This window comes from Salmo salar, chromosome ssa29 (genome assembly GCF_905237065.1).
Source record: "Salmo salar chromosome ssa29, Ssal_v3.1, whole genome shotgun sequence".
Taxonomy (NCBI): domain Eukaryota; kingdom Metazoa; phylum Chordata; class Actinopteri; order Salmoniformes; family Salmonidae; genus Salmo; species Salmo salar.
The window spans coordinates 1,011,454-1,030,946 of record NC_059470.1 but is presented as its reverse complement, the minus strand read 5'-3'; the positions used below and the strand labels follow the sequence as shown (position 1 = coordinate 1,030,946).

The 19,493-nt window shown below is 43.0% G+C and overlaps 1 pseudogene; it reads right to left on the bottom strand.

Moving 5' to 3' along the window:
• The window catches only part of LOC106590022 (outer dynein arm-docking complex subunit 2-like), a 68,695-nt pseudogene that overhangs the window by 14,752 nt on the left and 34,450 nt on the right, over positions 1 to 19,493 (bottom strand).

Here is a 19,493-nt window from a genome sequence, read left to right as displayed (position 1 = left end):
GCCGCAGGGCCAGACGGATTACCAGGACGTGTACTCTGAGCATGCGCTGACCAAACTGGCAAGTGTCTTCACTGTAATACCAACATGTTTCATGAGTCTGTAATACCAACATGTTTCAAGCAGACCACCATAGTCCCTGTGCCCAAGAACCCCAAGGTAACCTGCCTAAATGACTACTGACCCATAAAACTCACATCTGTAGCCATGAAGTGGTTTGAAAGTATGGTCATGGCTCACATCAAAACCATTATCCCAGAAAACCTAGACCCACTCCAATTTGGATACCGCCCCAACAGATCCACAGATGACGCAATCTCTATTGCACTCCACACTGCCATTTCACACCTGGACAAAAGGAACACCTATGTGAGAATGCTATTCATTGACTACAGCTCAGAGTTCAACACCATAGTGCCCTCAAAGCTCATCACTAAACTAAGGACCCTGGGATTAAACACCTCCCTCTGCAACTGGATCCTGGACTTCCTGACGGGCCGCCCCCATGTGGTAAGGGTAGGTAACAACACATCCGCCACACTGATCCTCAACTCGGGGGCCCCTCAGGGGTGCGTGCTCATTTCCCTCCTGTACTCCCTTGTTCACTCATGACTGCATGGCCAGGCACGACTCCAACACCATCATTAAGTTTACTGATGACACAACAGTGGCAGGCCTGATCACCGACAACGATGAGACAGCCTATAGGGAGGAGGTCAGAGGCCTGGCCGTGTGGTGCCAGGACAACAACCTCTCCCTCAACATGATCAAGACAAAGGAGATGATTGTGGACTACAGGAAAAGGAGGACCGAGCATGCCCCCATTCTCATCGACGCGGCTGTAGTGGAGCAGGTTGAGAGCTTCAAGTTCCTTGGTGTCCACATTACCAACAAACTAACATGGTCCAAGCACACCAAGACAGTCGTGAAGAGGGTACGACAAAACCTATTCCCCCTCAGGAGACTGAAAAGATTTGGGATGGGTCCTCAGATCCTCAAAAGGTTCTACAGCTGCACCATTGAGAGCATCCTGACTGGTTGCATCACTGCCTGGTATGGCAACTGCTCGGCCTCCGACCACAAGGCACTACAGAGGGTAGTGCGTACGGCCCAGTACATTACTGGGGCCAAGCTTCCTGCCATCCAGGACCTATATACTAGGCGGTGTCAGAGGAAGGCCTAAAAAATGTCAAAGACTCCAGCTACCCTAGTCATAGACTGTTCTCTCTGCTACCTCATGGCAAGTGCCAAGTCTATGTCCAAGAGGCTTCTAAACAGTTTCTACCCCCAAGCCATAAGAGTCCTGAACAGCTAATCAAATGGCTACCCAGACTGACTATTTGCATTGCCCCCTATTTTACACTGCTGCTACTCTCTGTTTATTATCTATGCATAGTCACTTTAATAACTCTACCTACATGTACATATTACCTCAATTACCTTGACTAACCAGTGCCCCTGCACATTGACTATGTACCGGCACCCCCTGTATATAGCCTCGCTATTGTTATTTTACTGCTGCTCTTTAATTATTTGTTACTTGTAGTTCTTTTTTTCCTTTTTTTAAAAATCTTAAAACTGTATTGTTGGTTAAGGGCTTGTAAGTAAGCATTTCACTGTAAGGTCTACACCTGTATTCGGTGCATGTGACAAATACAATTTGATTTGATTTGATTAATCATAACCCCCTCCCTTTGGAGGTTGTGTGGGGTTGTACCAAGCCAAGGGCTCACTTGTAAAATAGATTTGCATCTCAATGGGACTCACCTTGTTAAATAAAGGATAACCTCTTACATCTAGACGTTCCGCTAGCGGAACACCTGCTCCAATATCCAATGATAGGCGTGGCGCGAATTACAAATTCCTCAAAAATACAAAAACGTCAATTTTTCAAACATATGACTATTTTACAGCATTTTAAAGACAAGACTCTCCTTTATCTAACCACACTGTCCGATTTCAAAAAGGCTTTACAGCGAAAGCAAAACATTAGATTATGTCAGCAGAGTACCCAGCCAGAAATAATCAGACACCCATTTTTCAAGCTAGCATATAATGTCACAAAAAACAAAACCACAGCTAAATGCAGCACTAACCTTTGATGATCTTCATCAAATGACAACCCTAGGACATTATGTTATACAATACATGCATGTTTTGTTCAATCAAGTTCATATTTATATCAAAAAACAGCTTTTTACATTAGCATGTGACGTTCAGAACTAGCATTCCCACCGAACACTTCCGGTGAATTTACTAAATTACTCACGATAAACGTTCACAAAAAACATAACAATTATTTAAAGAATTATAGATACAGAACTCCTTTGTGCAATTGAGGTGTCCGATTTTAAAATAGCTTTTCGGTGAAAGCACATTTTGCAATATTCTGAGTACATAGCCCGGCATGACGGGCTAGCTATTTAGACACCCAGCAAGTTTAGCCTTCACCAAAGTCAGATTTACTATTAGAAAAGTTTGATTACCTTTGGTGTTCTTCGTCAGAATGCACTCCCAGGACTGCTACTTCAATAACAAATGTTGGTTTGGTTCAAAATAATCCATAGTTATATCCAAATAGCGGCGTTTTGTTAGTGCGTTCAAGACACTATCCGAAGTGTAAATAAGGGTCATGCGCATGACGCATTTCGTGACAAAAAATTTCCAAATATTCCATTACCGTACTTCGATGCATGTCAACTGCTGTTTAAAATCAATTTTTATGCCATTTTTCTCGTAAAAAAGCGATAATATTCCGACCGGGAGCGGTGGTTTTCGTTCAAAGATAAAACATGGAGTCCCCTCGTGCACACGCCTGAGTCTCACAGTACTGTGAGCAGCCACTATCCAAACACACTACTTTTTTTCAGCCAGAGCCTGCAAAGCCACGATTCAGCTTTTTGCCGCCTTCTGAGAGCCCATGGGAGCCGTAGGAAGTGTCACGTAACAGCAGAGATCCCCTGTAATGGATAGAGATAATCAAGAAGGCCAAGAAATTGTCAGACAGGGCACTTCCTGCATGGAATCTTCTCAGGTTTTGGCCTGCCAAATGAGTTCTGTTATACTCACAGACACCATTCAAACAGTTTTAGAAACTTTGGAGTGTTTTCTATCCAAAGCTAATAATTATATGCATATTCTAGTTTCTGGGCAGGAGTAATAATCAGATTAAATCGGGTACGTTTTTTATCCGGCCGTGAAAATACTGCCCCCTTGCCATAACAGGATAAATAAATCAATAGCCACACCAGTTAACCACAATCACACTAGCCTCAATGTGAGTGGCCTATTTCACAAGGGACAAATCAAATCACATTTTATTGGTCACATACACATGGTTAGCAGATGTTAATGCGAGTGTAGCGAAATGCTTGTGCTTCTAGTTCCGACCATGCAGTAATATCTAACAAGTAGTCTAACAATTTCACAACTACCATATACACACAAGTGTAAAGGAATGAATAAGAATATGCACATATAAATATATGGATGAGTGATGGCCGAACGGCATAGGCAAGATTAAGTAGACGGTAGAGTACAGTATATACATATGAGATGAGTAATGTAGGGTATGTAAACATTATATAAAGTGGCATTGTTTAAAGTGACTACTGATACATTTATTACATCCAATTTTCCCATTATTAAAGTGGCTAGAGATATGAGTCAGTATGTTGGCAGCAGCCACTCAATGTTAGTGATGGCTGTTTAATGTTAGTGATGGCCTTGACATAGAAGCTGTTTTTCACTCTGTTTTGTTTTGTTGACATTGAGTGTGAGGTTATTTTCCTGACACCACACTCCGAGGCCCTTCACCTCCTCCCTGTAGGCCGTCTCGTCGTTGTTGGTAATCAAGCCTACAACTCTAGTGTCGTCTGCAAACTTGATGATTGAGTTTGGAGGCGTACATGGCCACGCAGTCATGGGTGAACTGGGAGTACAGGAGAGGGCTGAGAACGCACCCTTGTGGGGCACCAGTGTTGAGGATCAGCGGGGTGGAGATGTTGTTTCCTACCCTCACCACCTGGGGGCGGCCCGTCAGAAAGTCCAGGACCCAGTTGCACAGGGCGGGGTCGAGACCCAGGGTCTCTAGCTTAATGACGAGTTTGGAGGGTACTATGGTGTTAAATGCTGAGCTGTAGTTGATGAACAGCATTCTTACATAGGACAGGATTGCAGGCAGTGAGGAGTTTTGAATGGAGCCTTCTAGCTCTGACAGACCAGGGCTCAGAGAGCTGGACAGGACATGGTGGTGTTTCTCTCTCCACTCCCCTCAGATGTGGTGCCAGAAGATGATCAGTGTGTGCCGGGCCAGAACCAGGGCCAGGAGCTGACCCCCCCCCCCCCCTCCTCTTAGCTCCAACAACACACAGCACAGGAAGCATTTCCTCAGGAATACTGATGATGCCACGACTCACCAGTGACAGGGGAAGCGCTTCTCAAGCCACCAGCTGTGAAAGACTAGTGAGGATCCCTTTCATGGCCTGGACAGAACCCCAGATCCCTGAAAACCACAGCATTATGAAGCTACACACGTAAGACCCATGCAATCCTGCTGTCCCTTTTCCCCAAAGATAAAATTAAATAGAAAACACATTATCTGGTCGGTGTGCATGATGTAGCCTAGACCGAGGGAGAGGGAAGGAAGTGGCACAGCACTTCCCAAGTGGCACAGCAGAGTAGTTTTCCCTGACCCTCTCCAGCAAGCAATCAGGCTCCCACTTCCATATGCTGCTATACGGTAGGCTACTATGTAAAATAAAAATACATCACTCATTGCAAGTTGCCCGTGTCCTGGCAAATTAATGATGCCCTTCATTACATGAGCAGCAGGGCAGGTTACATCCTTGATTGAGGGAACAAAGCTAATTGACTGATTCACTGCAGAGCCCCTGCAGACTGCCTGCATGCAATAATGACTGGGGCTTTACTCACAGCAGAGAGCTGGCCAGGCAAGCCAGGCAGGCCGGTAGTGGGGTGTACTGTTCCTGAATCCTCTATGTGTCTAAATGTGTCTGAGGACGAGTAGAGGTATGGACTGGACTGGAGCATCCAGCAGCTGTATTTACACCGTGATTCTCTCAAAATCCACTGTGGAACTACTAACTAAAACCACATGGGGGTTTTATCTAAATAACTACTACTACACCAAGCAGTGTCGAATTCCCCTCGCTCTCCTCGACGGGCAAAACCCTGCACTGTTTAGCTCTTGTCATTGACCCTGTCTCAGAAATCAACCAAAGAGCATGTTCATGTATTCCTACAAAAATTGGCACTGTAGAGTCCAGACAAACATTGTCAAACTTTGTTAGCGTTCGAATAGTGAGTCGAGTTGCGGCCGGTCCTCCTCTTCCATATGGTTGCCATATATCATTTTTGCAACACTTCTGAGCCAGAAAAATTCCTTCAAGCAAGTGAAAATCTCTCTCACCCTAACTGAGACTGAGACACCTGCCTGAGCTGGACCCAATGTATCTGTTTAAACAGACTGTCCGATTGACAACCTGTTTACGTTAATCATGTCGATAATCTAATAGAACAATGTTCCATTTGTATATCTGAAAAAATATACAACAGCTCGGGGGGGGGGGTTGACACAGTTATATTTTGACCAGAGCCCTATGGGCCCTCTGGTCAAAAGAAGTGCACTATATAGGGAACAGGTTGCAATTTGGAATGCAGAGTGTATATGCATGCTATACAGTCGGACCTAATGTTGTGAGGACTGTACAGTAGAAGTATGTTCAGCAGCCTAGGTTGGATATGCAGTATGGGGTCACAGGAGACATGGCCTGCCTGGCACCCTGCTTGTTGTGTAAGAAGAAACTGCTGCTGGTTGTGTGACACTGTAACTCAGAGCATGTTAAGGGAGGATTTTCAACAGAGGAATCAGAGCATGCCACAGGATATTACTCCTCCAAATCCCTGCCTGCCTGCCTGCCTGCCTGCCTGCCTGCCTGCCTGCCTGCCTGCCTGCCTGCCTGCCTGCCTGCCTGCCTGCCTGCCTGCCTGCCTGCCTGCCTGCCTGCCTGCCTGCCTGCCTGCCTGCCTGCCTGCCTGTTTCCCGGGCAGGAGATCAGCGTGTTCTGCTTTATATTAGTGGAGGGTTCATGTAAGCCTATGGTGACACATCACTGCCCCTGCTACAACCTCCCAACACCAGATTGTCTTTAAAGCTGCAATATGTAACTTCATTCTCATTGAAAGCAAGTCTAAGAAGCCGAAGATCTGTTCTATCAGTGCTATTTCTATGCTTCCCGGTTTTTAAGTTTTGTTTCTGCGTCTTTTACATTTGATTTTGTACACCAGCTTGAACCAGCTGAAAATACAATATTTGTGGTTATGGAAAATATATTTCACAGCGGTTTAGATGGTACAATGATTCTCTACACTATACTTGCTTGTTCAGTCACATAAACTCCAAATTAGGCAAACTAGAATTTTTGCAACCAGGAAATGGCAGAGAGATTTCTGCATAGTGCACCTTTAAGGACAGAGAGCCTTGAGGAGGCTGACATGATGATATAACAGGCTGAACAGTGACAGAGCGAGGGATCCAAACACGATAAACATGATAAACATATTACAACAATGATCAACATACAAATATAAACTTGCAATATAACAACAACAACTTTTATGTTAAATTTGTTGTTGAGCAGAATTGTCATTATAATTAAATAATTAAAACAAATGTAGTGCTACTGTGAGTGAAAAAATAAGTTTGGTACTGTACCTTTGCATTTTCAATGCATGGACATCTGGATTTGGGTTTTTCAAGAAGGACCAAAGCAGGCGCACTCCATCCAGACGGTCAATGATCCTGTTGAGGAAGAGAAAAAAGAGAAGAGTGAGAGAAAATAGAGAGAGAGAGGGAAGGGAGAGAAGGGAGAGAGAGACACAGAGAGAGGGAGAGAGAGAGAGAGAAAGTGAGAGAGAAGAGAAAGAGAGAGAGAGAGACAAAGTCAGAGAAAGACAGAGAGATAAGAGCAAGGAAGAGGGAGAGAGAGAGAGAGAGAGAGAGAGAGAGAGAAGAGAAAGGGAGAGAGAGAGAGAGAGAGAGAGAGAGAGAGAGAAGAGAGAGAGAGAAAAGAGGAAGAGAAAAGAGAGAGATTGATATTACAGTGGGCACAGTCAGTGTGATCTGCACCATACTTTCACAGTTAAGAGGAGCATTTGAGAGCTTCTCTTTCTCAGAACTGGCTGGGCTGGTCTGTGCCATACAGTAGCAGTTTGTCCAGGTCCAGGCCCTGAATACCCATCACAGGGCAGGATCAAAGGTATCAGACATTTAGCTGAATGGGTTTTCAATCACAAACCAACCTTCACCAGTCCAATTCGGTTTCCACCACAGCTCTAAAAACCCACTCTCTGTCTCGTCTGGTAAAGTGAATCTCCATGAGAAATCACTGACCACCTACGTGATGTTAGGCCAAAGGTTAACGTGTGTAAATTCATGTATAGAGAGTGAAGTCCATACAGATATTTATTTATAGAACCAAAACAACATTATACTGTACGGTGGGTAGTCCAGGGGTACTTCTTTCCAAATTAAACAGAGCCAGTAGACAGGTCTCTCTATATTTCATTGCGTCTGAGTTGAAGTTTACTTAAGCATAAGCCGTATTTCATGCTGCGTACATGACTGTAGTCAAGGCTGTAGTCAGGGTCTGGGAACCCAAAGAATTACGCCACAATGTGCCCGTTGTCTGGTATAAATAACATGTAACGTGTTTCCCATGTGTGCTTCCACCAACAAGGCCGACAATGAATGCTGTCATAATTAATTAAACACTCCCTAATCACGGTATCTCCGTGAATGCAAACGAGCGAGCACTCATCAGAAGAAGTCCCCTGCGCCATCTGTCTTCCGTTTGCACATAAATCAGTCTGGGGGATCATAACATAAGATTCCAGTCCGTAGGGCCTCCTAAATCAAGCCCAACAACAAACTAAACTTCATATCAAGTGCCAGAAAAGTACTGTCCTCACAAGAGCAGGTATGAAACACGTTAGCATGAAGGAGACAACTGACAGTTTGGATGAGGGATGGAAACGGGGAGACCACAAAGTCTCAAGGCATTTGCGCAACGTGTGTTCTTTCTTGTAAGTTACAGAAAGTACTAGGAGGGATTGTAATGTGATATTTTCCTGTATTTGAATATTTATTTTGTCTATGATTCCATGAACCATACAGTGCAATAGCTTAGAATAAAAATAAGCTAGAATAAAAATAACTAAATAATTAGTTATTTAAAATTATTTTTAAAAATATAGGTAGTCTTATTGATAAGTTCGTTTTGAATAGTAACCCTTCCAACAACCAAAAAATGAAAAAATCACATTGTGAAAAGAACATGAAAAAACATACGTAAATCAGACATGGCTTTCGGGCACATATGAAGTTTCACATATGTTAATCTTTCACATGACTCAGACACATGTGGTTTCACAACATTTCAGAGGTGATATTAGAGTAGCATACCTTCCGGCAGGTAGCCTAGTGGTTAGAGCGTTGGGCCAGTAACCAAAAGCTTGCTGGATCAAATCCCCAAGCTGACAAGGTAAAAATCTGTCGTTCTGTCCCTGAGCAAGGCAGTTAACTCACTGTTCCCCAGGCACCATGGATGTCGATTAAGAAAGCCCCCCACACCTCTCTAATTCACATTTCAGTTGAATACATTCAGTTGGACAACTGACTAGGTATCCCTCTTTCTCCCATTATACATTTCACATGTGTGCTTTGGTACCTGTCAGGATTAGATCCTGGGGCTCCCACAGGAGAAGCCAATATCTTGACCATTCAACCAAGAGGACCAACAAACACGTCCAACTCATGTCCACTACACTTTACCATGTGCATTTTCACTCTGCATATCCGATTTTCGCAACTGCAATTCACGTGAGATGAAAACACGCTTTTCTTCTCACATGTGAAAAGGTGGTGTTAACATGTGAACTCTAAATCGAATACATGTGAAAATATGGTTTCACATGTGAAATTTAAGCTCAACATGTGAAAACAGCTATCTCACATGAAAAAAAAGCTATTTGTGTTCATTTTTTTGTAAGGGAACAACTTTATTCCTGGCCATGTGATCCTGCACCAGGAAAACAAAGCCAAACAAAGCCAAGTTAACTGACATGGATTTTGCGCCTGAATTTGGAGCACCAGACTATGGACCACAGACAAACAGACATCACCCTGTAGTCCAGTAAATCAGTGAGACAATAGCAGGCCCTGGTCCTTAATCTGAGAACCAGCTCTGACCATACGTGGTCTGGAGCAGGAAACAATCAAATGTGAGCTATGTTAATTGCTCAGCGAACTACTGTACACACAGGTCCTCAAAATAAGTCACTGCCACAAGACATAGAAAAGCACTTGTGGAAATAACGACTTTCTGTCCACAACTAAATGTGAATGCAAAATGACAAGGCCTAAATATACATTCCATGTGAAAACATGGATCTGAATGAATGGGTTCTGATGTAACATTCTCCATGGGCTGTGTGTTGAATGTCTTTGAGAAATTAGGCTAGCTAGCCTAATTGCTGAAATGGCCTTATTGCTTCACAAAAACATTCTGCACTTTTTATTGCACCACTGTGGTTCTGCTTATCTTAACCATATTACTTTTTCCTGACAATGGCGTTAATGGCTTGCCTAACAAAATGTACTCGGACGTAAGTTATTTATTTGCGTCCAGTGTTAATTCAGTAAGGGTCTTGCAGTCTGTAACAGCCTTGTAAAAGCAATGAAATTCAGATGGGACTGTATACTGTACTGTTTGCAGCATTTGGGAGCATTGAAACCAAATGAGCACATACTGTAGTCTAGAAGCAGGACTGGACTGTACGTGTTCAGTGTTTATGTTTTTACAGCCCTGAGGGCTTGGATGGCTGAAGGTATGCTACCCTGACCAGCCTAGCACCATGAATGACCACAAAAGTACAGTAAAACTGTGGGACGCGCCACCACAACCATATTTATCACAGCAGGGTCAATAAACAAGGCTTTTAAAACGGTCACTCAGCTGAAAAAGAACATGAAACATGAAACCTACCTGGTAAAGATGAATGATTAAGATCATAGCCTTACATTATCATTAGGACACATGCCAAGTTGTGTCATAACACCGTCTGTCAACAACATTATTAGGACCAATTATGATGCTGAATGTCCGCTAATAACAGAGGTTATGACACATTTTGAAAAGCTTGCAATGACATTGCAGACTTCAAACAAAGTGCTTACCACCACTGTTGATCATCTGAACTGGGTGGGTGATTTACACCACATAATTAAATATATGATACATCTCTATGACTTACGCCATGTTCTCTGGCTCTGTGGCGCAGGCCCCCACAGCCTTGGTGACGTTGACCAGCAGAGCCTGGTTAGTTCCGGGTCAGCAGGCTGACCAGGGGCTGGATGCCTCCACATTTCCTGATGGTGGCCCTGTTGGCAGGTTTCTGGGCCTTGTACTCCTGGAACCTGAGGGAAGGCATAGCACCAGGGTCAATCAATCACTTAATTCAACCAATCACGTTAATCTTTATATAGCCTTATATGTTATATGCTGATTTGGACATACCTGTATGGGCTTGAAGAATAGGACAGTGATAGACATTTTAAATATTTGAGTCACATAATTCTGAATCATAATCAATATCCTGTCGATCAATGGTTCCCAAACTTTTAATAGTCCCGTACCCCTTCAAACATTCAACCTCCAGCTGTGTACCCCCTCTAGCACCAGGGTCAGCGCAATCTCAAATGCCATAATTGTATGTTTTGCCATAATTGTAAGCCTGCCACACACGATACATATGATACATTTATTAAACATAAGAAATAGTGTGAGCTTTTGTCACAACCCGGCTTGTGGGAAGTGACAAAGAGCTCTGGCACAAATAATAATAATCAATAATTTAGCTCTTTATTTAACCATCTTACATATAAAACCTTCTTTGTTCATCAAAAATGAATAAAAATGAATAACTCACCACAGGTTAATGAGAAGAGTGTGCTTGAAAGGATGCACATAACGCTGCAATGTTGGATTGTATTGGAGAGAGTCTTCAGTCTTAAATCATTTTCCACACACAGTCTGTGCCTGTATTTAGTTTTCATGCTAGTGAGGGCAGAGAATCCACTCTCACATAGGTACATGGTTGCAAAGGGCATCTGTGTCTTAACAGCATGATTTGCCAAGGCAGGATACTCTGAGTGCAGTCCAATCCAGAAATCTGTCAGTGGCTTCTGATTAAATTAAATTTTCTCGCAGGGCAGAAAGGGATAACAAATCCAGTTGTTTGTGTCATCCGTTTCAGGAAAGTACCTGCGTAATTGCACACCCAACTCCCTCAGGTGCTTCACTATATCACATTTGACATTGTCCGTAAACTTGAGCTTGCACACAAAAAATCATATAATGATGGAAAGACCTGTGTGTTGTCCTTGTTAATGCAGAGAGAGAAGAGCTCCAACTTCTTAAACAATTTTGTCCCGCACATTGAATATAGTTGCGGCGAGTCCCTGTAATCCTAGTTTCAGACCATTCAGGTGAGAAAAACCATCACCCAGATAGGCCAGTCGTGTGAAAAACTCGTCATCATAAGCGCAGTCAGACAAGTGAAAATGATGGTCAGTAAAAAAAACTTTAAGCTCGTCTCTCAATTTAACAAAAACGTGTCAATACTTTCCCCCTTGATAACCAGTGCACTTCTGTATGTTGTAAAAGCATTACATGGTTGCTGCCCATATCATTGAATAGTGCATAAAATACACGAGAGTTCATGGGCCTTGCATTAACAAAGTTAACCATTTTCACTGTGGTGTACAAAACGTATTTCATTCCCTTGGCAGCAAGAGCCTCTTGGTGGATGCTGCAGTGTACCCAAGTGGCGTCGGGAGCAACTGCTTGCATGCGCGTTACCACTCCACTACGTTTCCCTGTCATCGCTTTTGCGCCATCAGTACAGATACCAACATGAGCAGCAGCTACGTTTGGCTCCATACAGACCGTTAGTGGAATTCCCGCGAGAGAGTAACGGTTAATGTGATTGGATGTTAATTATTTGACTAGGCTACCTGTATTTGACATTGTGTTGTTATTTCGCTGAACACTAGATGGTTTCATTTTATTTTTGGCAGTGAAACGAGGCTACTCAGACGAGAAGAAAACCTCACCCAAATGTATAGCCATGTTGGATTTTTATATATATTTTTTAATGTGAATAACATTTTAATTTGGCGTACCCCCGACGGCATTGCGCATACCCCTGGGGTACTGTAGAAATTGTCCAAGGTCATTTGGTTTTGGTCACGATCCACCAAAATATATTCTGTGCAAGTAAAACAGCAATGAACGGAGTGGCTGCCAAAGCTAACTTTGACTGATTTAACGTAGAAAAACAATGTTATTCATATGGCCACCACTGAAGTGTTATCTGCAGGTCACTCCTACAGTAGAATTACCTTGTAATTGCACACATAACTTTTGATAAATGGATTGCGAGTCATGTCTATTTTTGATAAACCAATCCCAGCTCGCGTAATTACGATGGCAAAAAAAAACATAACACAAAGCTTCCCGAATCAGCCCCTCATACAAACAGAGGGCTCCACACAAGTGGAAGCATCATTAAAGCCTGTCAAAAGACACAGGAACCACAGAGAGGCTTCTGTGTAGTAGCTTTATGATTGATTGTTTTGCTCCATCTCTTTTTGTAAAGAGATCTGTTACAGTAACACATTCATTCAAATTCGTGGTGCAAAGAACTTTGAATGCTGCCTGCCTGCCCTTTTATACCACAGCCAGTTAGTTTTTAAGAAGGGGCTCTATATGAAAGAGTAATTTCAAGGACCACGGGAAAGGAAGAGACCCTCCAAGATGCTCAATGGGTATCATAAAGGGACTGGGAGACTTTCAGATGGATACATTCTACTGCCTAATGTAGAACAGAAAAATGCACTCACTTCAAAATGAAGGAGAGTGAACTGCTGCCTGAATAGGCCTTGGGCTCCGGTGAGCAATTTTCTGTAGATAGAAATGTGAGGCAAGAAAGAAGTATCATTACGATACATAATTATGGTCTGTTCATCATAGACTCTGGAACAGAGGTAAGAGAAGGAGGACTGGATGGATAGTCAGTAATTGTAACTGAACCACACAATCTTGACCTCAAACATTATTGTGTTGGCAAATACAAATGAGTTTTGGCAAGGACCACTTTCCATTGCAAAGTTATTCCCTCACTCTTTTGTTACAGGGCTTAGTTTTACAAAGCGTTTGTGTGTGTCCATAACACCAAAGTATATATAGTTTGAAGCGGACACATATCAATGCACCTATAAATCTGCTTTTAAATCTGCACGAAACAACGGTCCAAAACTTTCCTAGTGCGAGACGGAAAGATTGAAAGGACTTTTTTATGAAGGCATTTCATACATATAAGCTATAGGTCTAGTCTCCCTCCATATTGCAGGCCTTATGAAAATGTTAATCTCTGGACATTTAGACGATGTAAAGCTTTAAAACAAACACACTTAAGTTAATTATATTTTTAACCGTCAATCATCTCTCATTTTGATGCATCATTAATCAGGCAAATAGCTAACAGATGCTGCTTCTTCTGGACTTCTGGTCTCCCTACTCACATCTCAGGCCCGCATCCAAAATGGCACCCTATTCCTTATTTAGTCCATTATTTTTGACCAGAGCACTATGGGCCCTGGTCAAAAGTAGTGCACTACATAGGGAATATGGTGTCATTTTGGAGGTAACCTTAGGGTCCTCCTGTACTATACAGCCAGGCCATGTTAAAGATAACTCACAAAAAAGCCTGCTGTCTGCTATTGGCCACAAGGGCTTGTTTAAGTTGTTCATGTACTACTTGTGAATACAAAAAAAGGTCAACCATATTCCAAAACGATTTTTGCCTCGAAACACCACTCGGCCCATGATTGATTCTGAAATGAACACAGGCCCTGAACAACTCTCCCTGAAACTCTTTATTACCGTTTGCAGCCTTTCTTGCTTGACAGTAATGGCTTGGTCATTTCATTCCAAGCCTGCGTCTGACCTTGACATTTTAATATGTTATTCAAATAATCCTGAGAGAGTAAAAAAAAAACTCAGATCCACTCACAAATGTAAGTGTGTATTAAAACACTCAGTGCTGTACTCTGCATCACGCTGGTTTCCTCTCTTCCCTGCCTGCCTGCCTGGACAACCCACGGCCACATTTCTACCTTTGTTCACACCCAACCCCTTGAGCCGCCCCAAAAACTAACTAAACACGAACACTACACTGAAAGTAACCATTAAATCTCTCACTCTCACTGACTGGATCCCTTAGTTATTTATCACATACCCACTTAATTAGTGTGAGGGCACCCTTCTGAGGGGTTTGATGTTTGCTAATGAAGTGTCACCCAATTGCGGTTTTGTATGCGATTATTGGTATCATTCTAATCATTGCTATTATTATTATTATGGCCTTTTTTGCATAGCAACGGTGTTATGAGTAATTACGCTGCGGCAAGCAGCCTGTAATGGGAGCAAGTGCACAGAGGTGCCACATTACTCATTGCCAGTGCAGTTAACTTGTTTTACCGCCTTGCCAGGCTGCACTCTGAAGGGCTCCCAATCTCTGCCATTTTTCTATGCAGCAGAACTGGACTGAATATGAAGGCTTGTTTAGTAGCCAAAGGACTGAAAGGTAGTCTGAAAGGTTCACTTTGTTCCCTGAAAACCCATACTGTATAAATTCTTTAGTCTTTACAGCTAAATATGTTGCCAGCCAACACTCCTCTTTCTATGCAAACAGAACATACACTTTTGTTTATGACAACAACCACTGGTCTAGTTGTCCATCATGAACTTGGCACCAGAGATAGTAATCTACACATGCTCTTTCCATGACATAGACTGACCAGGTGAATTCAGGTGAAAGCTATGATCCCTCATTGATGTCACCTGTTAAATACACTTCAATCAGTGTAGATGAAGGGGAGGAGACAGGTTAACGAAGGATTTTTAAGTCTTGAGACAATTGAAACATGGATTGTGTATGTGTGCCATTCAGAGGGTGAATGGGCAAAACAACATTTTTAAGTGCCTTTGAACAGGGTATGTGCCAGGCACACTGGTTTGTGTGTGTCAAGAACTGCAATGCTATTAGGTTTTTCATGCTCAACAGTTTCCTGTGTGTATCAAGAATGATCCACCACCCAAAATACATCCAGCCAATTTGACACAACTGTGTGAAGGATTGGAGTCAACATGGGCCTGCAATCCTGTGAGCTCTTTCGACTGCTTGTAGAGTCCATGCCCCGACGAATTGAGGCTGTTCTGATGGCAAAAGGGGTTGCAACTCAATATTAAGAAGCTGTTCCTAATGTTTTGTACACTCGGTGTATATCCACCTTTTAAAAGAGAGGGTTATTGGCATACCTCTGTAATGGGATCTTTGTTTAATTGAATGTGGCAACAGGCACCTGCTACCAGTTGGGAAGACTTAACTTAGACTCTAAATGTAGGATATCATTCTGTCAGTTATGAAATATGAGTTAGAGAGAGATCGGTGTGAGTGCTACTGGGCCCTCTGCAATTTTAAATCCTACAGGGTTTTTGAGTCAAAGGCTAGACATTTCCACATATCTTAATTCATCACATACATTTTATTTTTTTTAAACACTCCTATCGTAAAAATATATAAAAAGACACAGCCTTATCAGTTTGTTGGCATCGTTTCTGAAAATAAGCCTTGAATTTATTAAGAGGTTACCGTTGTATAAATGAATGCATATGGCTTGTATTGTATGTCCCCCGAGTAGCCCAGAGTAAGAAAATAAATACAGCTAAATCATTTTCTTTTTTTTAGCAACCGTCAACAGCTGTCAGGGCACGATTTCTATCCGTTATTTATTTTTAGGGGAAATTACTGACATACATTTTTTTCCAACGCTAAATAAAGCTAGCCAGGAAAGATTCCAGAAAGTGTCACTGTTGAAGAGAACTAAATGACAATTAAGTAAACGTAGGCATGCGTAACATGACAAATGATTTAAGAGTCTGTCAGCTTACATTTCTGACATTATGATGTAGTACTTTTTTTAGGCAGCTTTCTCTCAGTCTGCTTGGCCATGTTCAATACTAATTGGAGGAGAGATGCTTTAGACTAACACATTATTGGGTGTCTATAAAATCAAGACTTTACTTAATCTTTTGTTAACAGTAAAAAAGAGCACATTTCTCCTGCAAACAGTCATGTAAAAGATCAGTGATAATAGAATCCGTGGCAGAACTCTACATTTTGTCCAAATAATCACTTTGACCAGACACAACGTAAAGGATGAGATGTGACAACATTTGGGAGTGAAAAATGTGAGACAACGATATGAACAAATGAGAGGTCTTGTAAAAACACCACATGTGATTGCAGCCCTTCGACCCTCATTTCAACTGCTATCGGCTTTCCATTGGAACGTAATGTAGACCCATCTGCCCAAACTATCAACTTAGCTCTCTAAAACACGGAAAACACTTGCTCACTACGCTAGCAAACATATTTTCTAAGTATTCCAAGCACCTATGGCTACCCATTCAATAAATGCTGAATGGACATCAGTCAAATATCTCTGTACTTCTGCGTGGGGGGGTTGTCAAAGTCAGGGCTAGACCCCACTACAGTAATATATAATATATGGGATCAAAACCAGCAAACACACAGTTTATCTCTGGTGCTGGTTAGGCTCAAATCTGAGTGGGGCTGTAGTGATAATGAGGGGTAATAATAATGGGAGGGAGGAATAAGGGGGCGTAACGTTACTTAGCCACGTTCTCCATGCTGATGGAGCACTTCCAGATGGCCCCTGTGGTGGCGGCCAGGAGCTGCTTGTTGTCTGCCTGGCTCAGCAGAGTCACCAGGGACTGTAGGCCCTTGTACCGACGTACCATGTCACGGGTACGCTTGTCTTCCGCACACTAACACAGACAGGGAAAGACAGGCAAAATATACAGCTTTGGGGCTAAAACTACGATGGACAAGTTCTATGCCCTAATGCTTATGCATTGTTCACATTCCCAGCATTAATGTACATTTCTGCTTGTTAATGGATTCCCTTTCAATGACAATAGGTATGGACCTAAGACAGGAATTTAATTGGGGGGTTGAGGCATAGGATCACCTTGAAGATGGCACTGGCACAGTGCATCTGTAGCTTGTGGTTATCACAGTTGAGGTTTTTCACCAAGTCCTCGATCATGCCCTCAGTCTGGATGGCAATTCTGTAACTTCTCTGTAAATTAAAGTGTAGGGAAAACACATAGGCAATCAGAGACAGTGTTTTGGGTTCCAATGATGAATCACACAGTGGTCCTCTTCATGGTGGCACTCCATGCCTTAATCTGCTGAACATGCTTCCCACACCATGGGTGCACCCAAAATAGCACCCTATTCCCTATGTAGTGCACTTCCTTTGACCAGAGCCTCACAGTGAGCCCCTCACCTCTGAGGCAAACTCCGGCAGGTTTCCCACCACAGGGATTAGCATGTTCTCATGGGGAGACTTGAGCAGACAGGCCAGAAGAGGGATTCCCCCAGCCTTGCGGATGGCCTCCTTGTTCCTGGTGCTCTTACTGCAGCTCCAGAGGGCCAGTGCCCTGCAGAAAGCCACCTCCACGTCTTTCTCCTGCTCCTTTGTCAGGACCGCCAAATCAGGCACTCAGTCTAGTAACTCCACCTGGGAACACATACACAGAGTCAGACCGCACGCACACACACACACACACACACACACACACACACACACACACACACACACACACACTCACACACACACACACACACACACACACACACACACACACACACACACACACACACACACACACACACACACAGAACATGTACACACACAGAACATGCACACACACAGAGCACAACACACACAATTTATATCAGACATTGCGAAAGTAATGTCAGATTTGTTCAGTGAATGTGAAATCCACAGGAGATGCTGTAATGATAGCTGTGGTTTCCATTGACGCAATGTATTAAACGAGAATAACAAAGTTGTTGGCCATGATCAGGTGCATAATTAAATCCTATTACCGTGGGGTCTGAAAGAATAAAAAAAGAGACTCAGAATGTGGAAAAACAGCAGGTCTACATGTTGATGTTACGATATTGAAATCCCAGAGGGACCATTTATGACCGTCAGTCTGTGTGTCAGGGCTGTGCTAATCTATAGTTCCTGCACGGCCACTGACACAGAGCAGGCAGAGCTATTACACATGTTATGCAGTTCAAAGGTGGTCTCAGTCTGTAGTTTAGCGTGAAGTTAATCTCTCCTCTGCAATGACTGCAATGAGCACATCCGATTTGGTAATTGACATAAATATACAAGGCTCACAGGCTTTAATCACAGGTCGTTCTGTCAATAAACATCAACTCAGGTCCGAGGATGTCAAAGGACATTCTATCTGTTTCCCCCTGACTGACTTTGATGTTTGTCACATGAGACCAAGGAAAGGGGGAATGGAGGGTGGGGACTATCAGGAAACTTAGTGTATGGAAACTCGAGGGAGCTAGAAGAGCCAGTACTGTGAGGATTTGGGTTGGGCTGTGCTGTGTGTTGGTGTGTAGTGGAGGAGTAATTCTGTGCTGTGTGCTGTTCTGTAGTGAGGGAGTTATTCTGTGTAGTGCTGTGCCATGTTGGCCTATGTTGTGCAAGTTTGCACTTTGCTGTGCTACAGTACAGTATGTGACTCCAAATTGGCTCTGTAGTGGGTGGGTTGTGGGCTGTGGGTTCAATTCCCGCATGGGTCACACATACATATATATTTATGTGTCACTGTCAATGCCGACAGTTGTGTAAGTCTCTTTGGATAAACGCGTCTGTCTAAATGGCATTATTATTATGTTCCCTTGTGCAAGGCTATGCTTTGCAGTACAGTACAGTATGTATTTTACAACCGTACTCACCAGTCTCTTAATTCCCCCGTGCTGTCTGACTGTCCTCCTGGCCCGTCGGAACTTGGCCACGTTGGCGATGGTCTCTGCGGCCAGATATTTCAGGTCATTGTCTGGGGAGTCAGCAATAGCCCGACGGATCTGACTGTTACGACTGATCTTGTTCAGAATCTTCAGAGAACCATTCTAAATCAAACACACAGATGATGAGTCAACAAAGTATATCTCTTTAAATCAAGAAAACATTTTTGGGGCCTATATTAAGAAAAACTGTGAATCCAATGGCACCAACGTGAGGTACATCTGTCAACAGGAGCACAAATAAAGAGAATTATGTAAACCCCCAAAACGTGCCACTGTAAAAATAGACAGCAGTTTCTAAAGAGTTTCAATATAAAGGCATGCTGTATAAAAAGCACCCACACATCTCATTAGGTCTATTGGAGTCGAATTGATATCCTGTATCCTTAAATGCACCGGGCCTGCCTGCTCAGGCCTACAGTCAGTAT